This window comes from Amborella trichopoda, chromosome 9 (assembly GCF_054954075.1).
Source record: "Amborella trichopoda isolate Santa Cruz 75 chromosome 9, AtrichopodaSantaCruz75HAP2 v2.0, whole genome shotgun sequence".
Taxonomy (NCBI): Eukaryota; Viridiplantae; Streptophyta; class Magnoliopsida; order Amborellales; family Amborellaceae; genus Amborella; species Amborella trichopoda.
In genome coordinates, this window is record NC_142344.1 from 16189958 (window position 1) to 16205090 (window position 15133).

The window sequence follows — 15133 nt, forward strand, 5'->3', positions numbered from 1 at the left end:
TTCTTGTCCTAGAAACCCAACCCCATTTTCAACTTGATTCTATCCTAAGCTAGATTTTGCTTGATCTAGGCAATGGAGGCACTAGGAGGGTTTGCCTGAACTCGGCATCCCTCTCCCTGTAGCATTTTTTTTCCCAAGTTACCCCATGTTCGATAATGCGAACACCAGACATGTGGAGTTTATACCATGCAAAGCAAAATATTTATCCAGTGTTTGAAATACTTGACAGTTATCTGCTATCCCCAAAACTAAGAAGCCCCCTCTCTCTCACTCTCCAAAACCGGAGGTCCACTCAATCAACTATGTTGCTGATCTTGTAAATACAAAAATGGCAACACAAAAGTGTGATGATCAACAAATTTTTCTGCCAAATTTCAACAAATTTCTCTCACAACGGGTTGAGTGAAGAGTTTGAAATCCGCTGGTCAATAAAACAAAGAAAATGGGGCAAAATTTTGATGACTTTTCAGGATTCCTAATCGTTTTTTGGCCAATTCCGGCCATTTTAGCTAAGCATAAAGCTGGAATTGGTTGATTTAACCGATATTTCTAGGTGATGTAGGTAAAATTTAGATGAAGTTTGAAGGTTTCCAGTCACCTTCCAGTGTATTTCTGGCCATAGTGTGAGATTGGGGAAGGGGGGGAGTTGGGGGGGGGGGTTGTTGTCAATTTGCAAAATGGGATCATGTTTGTCCTAAATTACGAGCGGCATCGCTCTCCTTGTGGCGTTTTTTTTTCCAAGTTACCCCCATGTCCGGTAATGTGAACATCAGACATGTGGAGTTTATACCGTGCAAAGCAAAACATCTATCCAGTGTTTGAAATACCGGACAACTATCTGCTACCCCCAAAACTAGAAAGTCCCCCCCCCCCTCTCTCTCTCTCTCTCTCCAAAATCGAAGGTCCATTCAATCAACTATGTTGCTGATCTTGTAGATACAAAAATGGCAACAAAAACGTGTGATGATCAACAATTTTTTTGCCAAATTTCGAGAAATTTCTCTCACAATGGGTTGAGTGAAGGGTTTGAAATCCGCTGGTCAATAAAACAGAGACAACGGTTAAATTTTTGATGAATTTTCAGGATTCCTAATCATTTTCTGGCAAATTCTAGACATTTTAGCTAAGCTGGAATCGATTGATTTAACCGATACTTCTAGGTGATGTAGGTAAAATTTAGATGAAGTTTGAAGGGCTCCAGTCACCGTTCGGTGTACTTCAGGCCATAGGGTGAGATTTTTTGGCCAAAATTAGGACAACATTGCAGCTTGGTCATCACTCTTCTTGTTGTTTTTCCCGGCGATTTAACTTTGAAATTTATTTTGGTTGTAGGGAAAAGTTTATATAGAGCCGAGGCTCTAAACAATCAAAATTGAGCCTACCTCAAAAATTTCACTAGAAGATGTTGTTTTGATGCCCAAATATCTTCAAATTGATCATCTCGATATCAAGATGCTTGGACATGAGAAAAAATTGGATTTCGAGTTTTGGAAATAGTGATTTTGTAACGTATTTTTTGACCATCAATTTTCAAGATTTTCAAATTTTCATAGATCTGTTGATCTACACTATTTTTGAAGCTTTAAACTTTATAAATAAATATAAAAATATATTTTAAAGCTATTACAAAGATTTTTGGGAGTGAAACCATATTTCTCGATACTATTTGAAAGTAGGCTCCAATTTGATTGTTTAGAGCCTAGGATCTATACAAACCACACCCTTTAGTTTTTACTTTGCAAACAACACGCTTAAGGTTTTCTTTTTTGGAGCATTATCTTTTTGCTTTGAGTTTGAAGCTTTAACTTTTTTAGAGATTGGAATGTGTTTGCTGGTGTGGTTTTTGGATTGGGCATTTTTTGTAGGTGAAATCCCTAGGTAGAGAATTAGGAAATTCGGGGGTGAAATCAGATCCTTGAAGTGGAAAATCGAGGTGATTTAGGAATTTCAACGTTGCCGAAGTTGCTGCATTGCAACTCAATCGATGGGTTCGATTCATTGTGAAAGGACCGAGGATTTAAGTATCGCTCTCTGCAGTGAACATGAAAAGCTTTGTTTATTCGGAGTTCAAATCCTATTCAATCAAGCTGTAAACCGTGGTTGAATTGCATAATTCTTTCCATGACCAGCGGATGAACAATGATACCAAGTGAACATTTAGGGTTTCTTTATTTCTATGAGGTGGACTTGTATTTGTAGAGAGAGAAAAAGATGGCGTTTAAACATTTACTGTTACTTTGTAAAAAGAGAGATAACGTTTCTTAGTTTTGAGGATAACCTATAGTTGTCTGTATCTCAAACATCATATAGTTATTTTGCTTTGCAACGTATAAATCTCACTTTTTTATATATTGGCATTACCAGGCAGGAGAAAGTTTGAAGAAAAAAAAATGCCCTGAGGTGAGGGGAGGGGGAGGGGGAGGGGGAGGATGAGGATGAGGGGAGCGAGTGCGGCCCTTAATTTAAGGCAAACATTATCCTATTTTATAATTGACCAAATATTGTCTCAATGTAAATTTCTCTACAAAAAACTTTAAACCCCACCCCACCCCACACACAAATATTTAATTATGGAAATGTTCATTTCACAATTATGAAGTGGACCCAAAATGCAGATTAAGTGAAGCTATGGACCAATGAAATGAAGACGTGGGTATTGAGTGCAACCAACACACTTAATGTGAGGACTAGCTGCCAAGCCCCAAAACTGTGATTGGCAAGATATTTCTATGCCGAGTGTTGACGTTTTACAACCAAACAAAAAAAACCAATAAATTATGGAAATTGTTTCATGTCGGCTGGACCACATTTCTACATTTGTAGTTCGAAAAGTGTAAATCATCAAATAGGTATTTCATCTAAAAACAAGGTAAATTAACAATTCAAATGATTTCTTACTAGAATTAATATTTTTAGTTTTTTAAATTTATTTATTTTTTTATATTCATGATTTCCATGTTAGATATTACATATCTTTAAAAATTAAGTCCTAAAATTCATCTCAAAAATAGATTTAGTAAGAAGCCTACATTCTTACATATCCAAGCTTAGCTGTATAAAACCGGGTCCATAAATTATTCCATAGACATATAATGCCCTTATATAGTAATGATGTAGTAAATCAAGCAACAAGATCATTGCACCTAAAAGCGAGATGGTGGTGGGAACATTGGTCAAATTCAGAACAAACAATGACTGCAAAAATTGACTTATCCCATTGGGCTCATAATCCAATGTAGAAAGTACAACCCAATAGCTATGGTATTTTGTATAAGAGAAAACTTGTAAAATATGGCAAAGGTTTCTATAGAGCTGAGGCTCTAAACCATCAAATTCGAGCCTACCTCAAAAATTTCACTAAAAAATGTTGTTTTGATGCTCAAATATCCTCATATTAATCATCTCTACATCAAGATGCATTACCATGAGAAAAAATTGGATTTCAAGTTTTGGAAATAGTGTATTTTGTAACGCATTTTTTGACCATCAATTTTCAAAATTTTCAAGTTTTCATAGATCTGGTGATCTCCACTATTTTTGAAGCTTTAAACTTTATAAATAAAGATGAAAATATATTTTAAGGCAATCATAAAGATTTCCAGTATTGAAAGCACATTTCTCGACACTATTTGATGGTAGGCTCTAATTTGTTTGTTTAGAGCTTGGGCTATGTACAAACCGCCCCAGTAAAATATTGATGACTTTGAAAAGGGTGTCGTTTGTATAGAGCCGATGCTTTAAACAATCAAATTAGAGCCCACATTCGAATAGTATTGAGAAATATAGTTTCAATATTGGAAAGTTTTGTGATGCATTAAATTATATTTTCATTTTTAGTTATAAAATTTAAAGCATAAAAAATAGTATAAATCAAGCAGATATATAAAAACTTGAAAATCTTGAAAATTGACAATCGAAAAATATGTCACATGATGCACTATTTCCAAAAGATTTCCAGTATTGAAACCACATTTCCCAATACTATTTGAAGATAGGTTTTAATTTGATTGTTTAGAGACTAAGCTCTATATAGAGCTTAGTCTCTAAACAATCAAATTAAAACGCAACTTCAAATCGCGTCAAAAATCGTGGTTTCAATAAAGTATGGTTTTAGACATGGTTTTGGCCCACTCTATTGTAAACGACTTTAAGATTGTATAAGTGGTATTAGGTAATTCGTTGTACATATTTATAAATATGTAGGTTACCATTTTGAAATACAACAGATAAACATTTGAGTTTGTTTCTTCAAGCAAATTGGGTATTTTATATTCAATGCTTCGTCAATGATGTCGCTCAACCATGTCCCAGGGCGTTAATGTAGTTAATAATTGTCTTCTTGGATTTGGGTTTAATTAGCACAAAAGTGTTCCAAAAGGTGCTCCCTATCAGGAAGCTCAATAAGCTTCAAGGACTTTACGGATGGACGTAAACAACCTCCTAAAGTTCCCATTTATTTCGTCGTAAAGAAGTAAGTTAGGTTGGCGGACCTTTGGTATAACTTTTTTTAGGTGACTCAACATTTCTACTGCTCTCCCCTCTTTCTATATCTCTATGTGATTGAATCTGAGTCAATTCAATAGTTACAATAGTATTTTGTATTTTAATTTTAATTTTTTTTTATACAAATCTAAATCACTTGATATTTTATTTTATTTTTTTAAAATAAGATGATCTAATAAAAATATCAAAAAAATAATTCACAAAATAAATTGACCAAAATACTTCTGAAACTTTTCAGAGATGTTTTGATCAATTTTTATTTTTTGAATTATTTTTTAAATATTTTTATTAGGTGCATCTTGATAAAAAGAATTGATGCCTAAAATTTTATATGATTTGGATTTGTAAAAAAAATATTAAAAGTATATTACAAAATGAGGACAGTAATGAGGGTAGGCAAAATCACTGTTCATTTTCGCCTATATATATATATATATATATATATATATATATATATACCAACAACAACGAAGATCTATTTTTGAACAGTTATTAAATGAAAAACCTAACATATCCAAGATAAATCAGTACAGCTATCATAATGAATAAAGAGAAAGGAGAAATATCAAGCACAATCCATCTAGTATAAGTAATATCTCTAATGTTAACACTGAGTACAAACTTTATTTGCATATCAAAGAGGTACTAGCAGATTTATAAGAACTTGCATAAATTAAAAGAACAGAAAGACTCGCATATGGCACTTGCAAAAACTTGAAAATAACTTCCACTCGTCAGGGCAGTAGCTTGGTAGAGTGGTTAGATTACAATCACACATAAATAGTCTTTTCAATCAGGTTGGCAATGGTACACCACCCGATATACAGTAAATAGTAAAACTATAGAGAGCTCGACAGACTTTTAGAGAGAAGTTACAGAGAAATAGAGAAGTAGCAGAGTTACAGAGACAAGAAGTTGCAGTTGTAGAGAGAGAAAAGAATGTTGCGGAGGCAATAGAGAAACTATCAGAGAGAGTCCGGGAGAGCTGAGAGAGTTAAGAAAGCTTAGGAGAGATGAGAGAGCTTAGAAAGAACAGAGAGTTTCGGAGAGATGAGAGAGCTAAGACTGGGAGAACACTTGGTATTCGACCTGCTCAACTGATCTTCTCCTTCTCCTTTTATAGATGGCGGACGTGAAAATCTTGGAAGTCCACTGTCTTGTCCAAGCCGAAAGGTGTCGGCAGGAAGGGACAAACCGTAAAGGGCACACAGTAACCGTCGGCAGGAAAGGACAAACAGTAAAAGGTACACAGTAACCGTCGGCAAGAAAGGACAAACAGTAAAAGGTACACAGTAACCGTCGTTGGCTTATAAAGTAGTCGGTGGTTTTATCTTATTTGCTAGTGGGAATTTGGTAATAGTGCTGGCAGATATACTTTTGACAAGTGGCTTCAGTAAGTGGGGAACATCTTTCGCTAATGGCAGTCAATCTAGTCTTGTTAGGTCTTCGGGCTAAATATTAGTATTATTGGTTCGGGCTGAATAATTATTAGACTTCCACTGGGCTTTAATGAGAAAAATCAATAGCTGGTTGCACTAATTCACAATCTTCATTTTCCGCAGCATAATCTTCATCATTTTGTGACGAGGTTAACATAGCTTATCCTTCTTCTTCGAACATCTGAAGCAACTGATTTTTCAACTCTTTTTTTGTTGCTTTAGGGTTTTGCTTCTTCATTTTGTTAATATATTCAGCAAAACTATTCGGGTTGTCTTCTAGTGTCTGATTTGGAACCTTTCTCAATTTAATATTTTCTGGATCAATAAGTTTGTTCTCATAGACATCCCACCACTTAATGTATATTTTCTTTCATAGTTTTGGGATGTATTCCCAATCATTGGTGAGATTATCGGATATTGCAAAAATCCATTTCATAATCCAAAGAATTTGATATAATGCCATAAAATATAGATGGTGATCTATTTGGGGGTCATTATTGTTAAATTCTGCAAACTTGTATTGAGAGGTTTGTATCTTAGGAGGAAGAATCTCTGTTCCGGATTCCCAGATCTGGAACCAATTCCTAAACCAATTAGGAAATTTTTTAACGATTGTCATTTCATCTGTATGAACCAGGTGTGTGAATTATTACTATTTTGGAGGGCAAAAACCTTATGCCAGACATCTATATATTCAGAATATCTATAGTACTTGTTATTAAATTCTGGTGCCTGTAATTTTCTACTTCTTATGGGATCTAAGCCCCATTCTTTATATGATATTATTTTTCTTATCTGGAATTTTGAATAAGCAACTATATTTGTATTTCTTTACCAAAGTAATAGATTCTATCTCTAGGAGAATTGCTTCATACCATGCCCTTGTCTTATTACCATTTGAGGGATTCAGATTATTGATCAAATATTGATTGGCCACAATTACTGGATCTAAAGCCCAGTGTTCATCTTCCATTATTATATCGGTTAAAAAGGTAGTTTCTATAAATAATGATTTTTCTGAAGTAGGTACTTTTACCGGACTAGGAGAAGAGATAAGTTCTTGAGCTTGTCTTTTTATAAGTTGGTTTGGAGTCTCTGGGTAATTTACTATAGGTTTACCTAGAGATGATGATTGGACAATATCCATTTTCTCTTTTCCTTTATCAGTATTAGTATGCATTATTATCCGTCTTTCTCTGCTGGCCCTATCCCAATCCCCCCTGCAAAAATTCACGAGTTAAGAAATCAGGAAAGAAGTTAATATTTCCTTTTAAATGCTCAATATCGAAATCAAAAGATGAAAGGATTGCTTTCCATCTAGCAAAAATTTGTTTCGACACAAGGTTTTTCACATCTTTGACTAAAATGTCTTTTGCTGCTTTACAATCAGTTCGTATTAAAAATTTCTGATTAAGAATATCACTCTGGAACTTTGTAACACAATGAACAATGGCTAAGATTTATTTCTTAACCGTTGAATAATTTTGTTGAGTTTGATTCCATGCTTTTGATGTAAAGAGGACTAGTTGTTCTTTTTCATGTATCCTTTGTTTCAAAATTCCTCCTAATCCAATTTCAGAGGCATCACATTCTATTATTTTAAAGGCAGTAGAATTAGGCAGTTTAGGCAAAGTAATTCCTTGGCCTTATTTTTCATTTTTTTTACTGCCATAGTATGCTCATCAGTCCACTTGGGGGGATTCTTTTTTAATCTTTCGAATAAAGGCTTAGTATCAATGGCTAGATTTTTATAAAAGTCTGAACTATAGTTTAGACATCCTAGGAATCTTTGAAGTTCTGTTTTATTTAGGATAATATCAGGAAATTTGTTTGCAAAATCTATTACTCTATCGATTGGGTTAATACTTCATTGGAAAATATTGTGACCTAGGAATCTAATTTTGGTTTGGCAAAGATTAATTTTCTTTGTTGAAACTACCAAACCTGATGCTTTGATGGCATTTATAAATACATTAATATGTTTAAAGTGTTGTTCTATCCTTTCTGAAAATATCAAAATGTCATCAATGTAGACAATCATAAATTTCATATAAGGATTAAAAATATCATTCATTATATTCTAGAATTCTGCAGGAGCGTTTTTTAGCCCAAAAGGCATTACGTTCCATTCATATTGTCCGAAAGGGACATTGAAAGCAGTTTGATATCTATCCTTTTCAGAAATCTGTATTTGCCAGTAGCCTGATTTTAAATCAAATGTGTAGAATATGCAAGCATTTACAAGTCTATCAAGTAAATCCTTTTTATTAGGTATGGGATATCTAATCCATTTAAGTACCTGGTTCAACGGCTTATAATTTATTACCAACCTTGGTGCCCCTCGCTCCTTTTCTGAGGTTTTCTACATAAAAGGCTGAACAACTCCAAGGGGATGAGTTTTTTCTGATTAACTTTTTCTGGAGTAATTCGTCAATCTCTTTTTTACATATTTCAAGCAATCTTGGATTCATCTGGATAGGCCTGGCCTTAGTCGGTATTTTATTTTCACTAAAACCTTCTTCATAAGGTAAACTTACTATATGTCTTTTCCTATTCCAAAAGGCATTTTGTAGTTCTGTGCAAATTTCTTTTTCTATTTTTATTCTGATATTTTCAATATTCTTTCTATTTTCGGTCAAAGAAAGTTTTTCATTTATTGTCTTATATTTTACTTCCTCTTTAAGATGACATAAAAATCTTTGTTTATTTTTAATGATTTGCTTGATGTTATTAACCTCTCTAATTTTTGGTTTGTCTATAAACTCAAATTTTATATTATGACCTTCTAGATTTGCTTCAATTCCTGTGCTATCTATTTTCAAAGGATATAGTAGATTTAGGAAAGGTGTTCCAAGTATAACAACTTGACTTAATCCTTTCACCATAATAAAGGGCATTTCAAAACAATTACCATTATTACATATTGCAGCATTGGATAGTTTATATTTGATTATTAATCTATTACCATCTACTGTATTGAGTATTTGAGTTGTCTTACTTAAATATTTAGTAAGAACTAATCCTTCATTTATGCAATTAAGATCTGCTCCCGAATCTATTAGTGCAAGGGACTAAAAGCTATATTCTTTATTTACTATTATTGTAATTAAGGTAAACCATTTCTAAGAAATGACTTTGTCTAATAGGCTTACATAATTATTTTCTTGTATAGGCTTCTCCGTTGAATTAGATGATTCTGGGGTTTCAAATATTGGGGGTACTGGATTTTTATGGTTTCTTAAAATACGATCAAATTCTAATTCTTCATTTGTATCATTTTCAGAAAAGTCAGCAGTCATTTCTAATATTCTTATTCTATTTTTAAGATGCTGAACTTCAAATTTTACCTCATTTATTTCTTATTTTAATTCAGCATTGGATGGTTCTTTCTGAGCAGTATCTTTTCTATTAATCCTTTTAAGTGTTTCCGCTAGACTATAATCCTCTTGTGTCTTAACCAGAGGAGCTGGCTTCTTTTTTGTCTTAGCCATTTGAATATATTGTGTTAGGGTTTCTTTTTTGGCTTTTGGATTAGCTATCTTGTCTATTAATTCTATGATTAAATTTTCTTCATCTGTAAGAGTATTAAGAGTTTTACAGAAACAATCTTCCATCTGTTCATCAGGATCTGAGCTACTTAGTATTAAATCTTCATCATGTGTTTCTCCAGCGAGAGGTTGAGAATTAGAACTCGATGTACTACTATTTGTTTCTTCATCTATTTGAAGTATATCATATATTTGATTTCTAATCTCCTCTCCAAGTTGTAGGGCAATAATTTTTCTTTTAATTTGACATTTATTTTTATAATGTCCTACTTTTCCGCAATTGCAGCATACTGAAATTTTTTTTTCCCCCTTTTTGAAATTGGATATTGGGGCAAACTTTTTAGTAAATTTGTCCTTGATATTTCCCTTTTGAGTAGATTTATGTTTTTTATTTTTACTCTTATTTTTACAAGATTTATCTGATGCGGGTACAGTATTATGGCTGAACTGTTCACAAAAATCTCCTAACTCTTTCTTGCTCATCATTCTTTGCTTATCAAGTTGTCTTTTTAACTTTAAATCAGTACACAGGGCAATACCTTCTGCACAGATTTCTGCGGATAGTTCTCCTAGTGTATAAAGGGAATATAGGATTATTCCACGATTCTTATTCTTCAATCTATTTTTCACCTTTTCAACAAAAAGGTAGGGTAATCTTGCTATAAATTTTTCCTTCCAATGATCTGCACTGCTGTCTTCTCGAGACAGGAGACGAGAAACGAATACATCTTTATACCATTTATAATGGGATAATGTCGGACATCTTAGATTAGATAGTAGATCTTCTAATCTAGCATCTAGTAAAGAAGTACTCCCTACAAAGTGGAGGGTTATTGTATAGATGAGTGTACTAACTGCATCACTTTCACTATGAGGTATGTCTTGATTGAACTCATTTTTAACAGTCCACTGTCTTGTAGCATTCAATATTTGTTGTTTAGCAGCTGCACTCATGTGAAAATCCCACCATCATCTCAACCATCCAGTGAAACCACAGACAAGCTTTTGCTACTTCTTGGTCATCATTTCCTGCTACTTTACAAGCAGTGGCATACATAGTCATATGCTTCATGGTATCAAGTATCTGATGGTCAGACATACCATCAATATTCCAATTGACAATTGTTCTTCCCGAGTAGGATACAGTGCTTGAAATTAAATCTTCTTCAAACTGTATATCTACTGGGGTTGACCTAGTATGGTACATCCTTGATTGGGCAATAGGCCTCCATTTTCTTCCATAATCTATTCTCTTTAAGTTACCTTCCTTAAAGGCTTCCTCTATTTTGATTATTCCTTCGCCATCTACTGAGTTTTCTTGAAGCACCATGGCTTCTGATTCAACTATTACTCATTTCCCCTTTCTATCTTTTATACTTAACTGGGATAGTTTCTTTACTAGTTCATCAACTAGTTCTCTATTTTCTTCCTTTTTTTTTATTCCTTTTAGGCTGAATCTTTCTTCATTTATATCAGGTGGGAGTTTGAATAATACTGCTTTCTTTTTACTATCTTCACCTGGAGGTTTTCCTATTATATTTTCAATTCTAGTAGTGTGTTTACCTATAGATTGTAAAAAGAGGTTAGTATAATTGTTTTGTTCTATTATGTGTGGGATCATTTCTATTTTATGGCTATGCTCGTTAGGGACTAACTTATAAGGCGATGCTTTTGTTTCTGGTTTATCTTTTAATACTCCTTTTATTTGAAGGCTTCTTTCCGGAGGATGTATACTCTGTATTTATTTTCCTTCTATTGTATAGAAGGTTTGATATTGATTTTCTAATGTATTTAATCGGAAATTAGGAATAGGAATATCTTTTTCTTTAAGAGTCGATTTTAACCAGATAAAGAATCCTATATTTTGTTTATTCTTTTTTATAAATTTATTGTATCTTTTGTGAAGAGCATCTAATAATTCTTTTGGGAATTCTGAGTTTCAGAAAGATAATCATTTTTTAATAATTCTAGGTCTAACTTGAGCCTCTTTTCTTTCTGGAGAGTCAGGATATTAAAGTCAAGGTCAGAGAATGTTGGTTGACTCCGTGATGGACTAGGATCATAAGGTTTGTATACGGGTATATGTATGTTACTATTTGTTCTTGTTAGCCCTTGTATTAAGGGCTTATCTTGTATTGATGAAGTAGAATGTCTAGAAGGTGCAAGCATTCTTTTTGGAGGTCTTATTATATCTTCAAAAAAATTCAATATTGCCCAACGGCTAGAACTGAATTGAATTTCAATATTTCCATCAGGATATTAAATTATTTGGTCCGGCTCATTATTAATAGGGGTTCTATACCGTTGGTTTTCATTATGGATAGACCAATTACTTGGGAGTATTACTTGGGACCAATTTATTGATTTAGGAATAACGGTGTTTAATTTTTCCATATTTGTCTGAAAAAATATTGTCTGTCCCTTTGTATCCATTTGAAGGACATTCGGGCTCAATGTATTCATAACTTTATAACATATTCTATAGATTAGAGTACAATGTATGAGCACCCTAACATAACATATATATATATATATATATATATATATATATATATATATATATATATATATATATATATATATATATATATATATATATATATATATATATAGGAAAAATCCGGGGTAGCCCACTAGCTCCAATGTCACCTTCTTTCATTCTTGTTTTAGGGACATTAACATATTATTGTAGAAATCAGAGACCCATAGAAACCATAGAACTTAAGACTTTCCTATACCGTTGGCCTTCAAGCAACAAGATCATTTTTGTATATGGATACGAACAGTGTTGAGTCACGAATCTCCCTGCCAAATTTCGATCCAAAATACTTCTCGTATTATGAGATATTGTTCTAAGAATAATAGGAGGTTATAGGGGCTGCAACTATTTCAATGACTTCAACCCCTCTTCTTTTTCCTTTAAAATAGCGGCCATAATTGAGTCAAAAAATCTACTTGATATGCATACCACTTAAAAGCCCGTGGAACAAGTAACAACATATTGAAATTTGAACCCATTTGACCACCTCATCTGTGAGATATTTCCTTGTCAATTTGCCCAAAAATTTTTCGTGGCGGCTGCAACTCCCATGGCCAGATGGACCATATAGCATACTATGGTCCTTTCAGGAAACGTTTGATGGTTCATTTGTGGTCAAACCGAAAAGAGACTTTAAACCGGTACTTCTAGATACCAGATTTAGCTGGGGATGTGGTTTTATTATTTATATTTTGTTCCCATAAAATTTCAAGCCACTTTGGATTCTTATGGATTCATTGTAAAGCTAGCGGATTAGTGTGCACCATCAATGAGTTTTATATCGTTGTCATGGTCATATCTCATTAATTTGACCTTGGATCGAGTTCAAATTTCGAACCAAGCTCTTTCATAACATATGCTTCCTTCTATAAGAATTGAAGGGAATTGGAATCTATATTTGGTGGGTCCCCTTTGTAAAATGTCTCGGTCTCGCTTGAAATTTTAAATTGGTCATATTCGTATCTCGATGACGCGAATCAGATCGGCTACAAATTTAATATTTGAGCTTTTCAGCATGGTTCCTGCCTTTTATAAAAATATTGGACCATTATAATGCAACTTCCATAGGGTTTATTTGTAATTGTATCATTTTACAACATTTCGTTTGGGTTTCTGACCAGCCATATCCATATCTTTATCATTCGAGGTTGGTTTGAGCTAAAATTCGGGGGATGGCTTTATGGAACTTTAGATTGAAATTTGAAATACTAGAATGGTTTTAGAAAAATTTGACCGAAGTTTGATCATATTGTGCAATCTAATCATTGATTTAAGTTGGATGCTCCTTATTTTTTATTTTCAAAAGGTTTTTCTCATTAATTTAATTGATGTCTTCGCACCCTGGTGCCTTTTTATTTAATATCATTTCTTGAAAAGAAGGCCTTAGTGATTTTATCAAGACAAAATACCCCCAAAAATTATTATACTTGTTTGTGATCAAGTTAATGTAAGGGGGTGCTAGAAATTCTATATAAGCTACTCCCAGTTTCGGACAAGATTATAGTTATCATGAGAAATTTCAGCAAAGAGTTTGAGTATTGTTATTGGGAGAATAGCATGGAGGTTGATACTTTCTCCAAACTAGGGCTGGCAATGGACCCAGTCCTGACCCGGGACCCACCGGGTATGGGTCCAAACCTTGGACTAGTGGGTAGGCTCCATGTCTAATAAATGATACCCAAAGATTCTCGAGTATAGGTCTAGGTACTAGTGGACCTGCCCCATACCTGATCTGGGACCCAAAATGTCCCACCCCGTTTGAAACCTATCATTCATTTTATAGCAAGCCCCCTCATGTTACCTCTCTAAATCTTTTGATGTGGGACTAGAAGTTTTTCTCAACCTACAAAGAAACAACAATTTTCTCTCTCTCTATCTTACCCCTCCCACCTCTCATGTTTCTTCATTGTTTTGCTTTATTTTTTGTCATTTTTGAAGCTTTTATTTTATCGATAATAGTGTCAAGAACTGTGAATTGGGATTGATATTATATGTTGTATTTTCTATATAGTTGTAGATTATGATTGACATAAAAAATTGTATTGTCTATAGATTTGGATAGTTTGTTGTACATTCCAAAATTAGGATACCTACAATCTTGGAGTTGGCTAAGACCAAGTTGTATATATCATATTGTAATACTCAATTGAATGTAATATAGGATTTTCCAATTCGTAACATGAGATCAGAGCCTTGTCATATGGGCTCGCGGTCCTCTCTATCTAAGAATGGCTCGGACCTTAGCACCGAGGTTCTAACCTAACAGAGGACGATCTCATCAAGAAGTTTGCCTTGCCATTCTTACCCTGCATTGTATCAAATTTGCAATTGCTTCTGAGGCTGCTGCTTCATAGAGAGTGGTTGTTGCGCTTCTCTTGAGCATCAGATCTGAGCTTGTCGTAGAGAGAGAGTTGCCATCCGTAAGCTGGTGGTCATGTGCCAAGGAAGCAGTAGTTTGCTTGTTGCGAGCCATGGAGTTGAGTCTTCGTTATTTGCAAGCAGTTTCCCTAGGGCATTGACTAACTATTCCAAACGTCCAACTTGGTCTCTTGTTTGCTTGTTTGCCCCAACAGAGCAATTTGCTTGGTAAGATTTGCCCCAAGATAGAAATTTGCTTAGCAAGATCCACTATGAACACTTGCCTTCCAAAATTTGCATGCCCATTGATACATAGTTTGTTTTTCTTTCTCCAGCTTTCTTCTACCAAGTTGCTTTATTTGGTTTTCGTTGATATTATCTCGCTCTCTCTCTTTAGGTGCTGAAATCGTTAGCACCTTTGACATCTAGCAACAACAGTGCCTTTTTGCTTACGGATAGGTTGCAAACTCTTTCTCTATCTACTGAGTCCTCTTTTTTTGTTTCTCTCTCTAGAATATTCCGTATCTTGTTGTTGTTTCTTTTCTTTTTACACATCTTACATGAGTTTGTGCAAGTTTTGTGTGCAGTCGGTGATTGTAGGTTTGTGGATGAGTTTGTGCAAGTTCGAATGCTGCCTTCATGCACAAGTTTCTGTGCGAGTTCTTGGTGCACGAGCAAGATTTTGATTGTTGGTTTTGTACACAAGTAAGTTTTAGCTCCTTCAAATGGCAAACAATAGACACAAA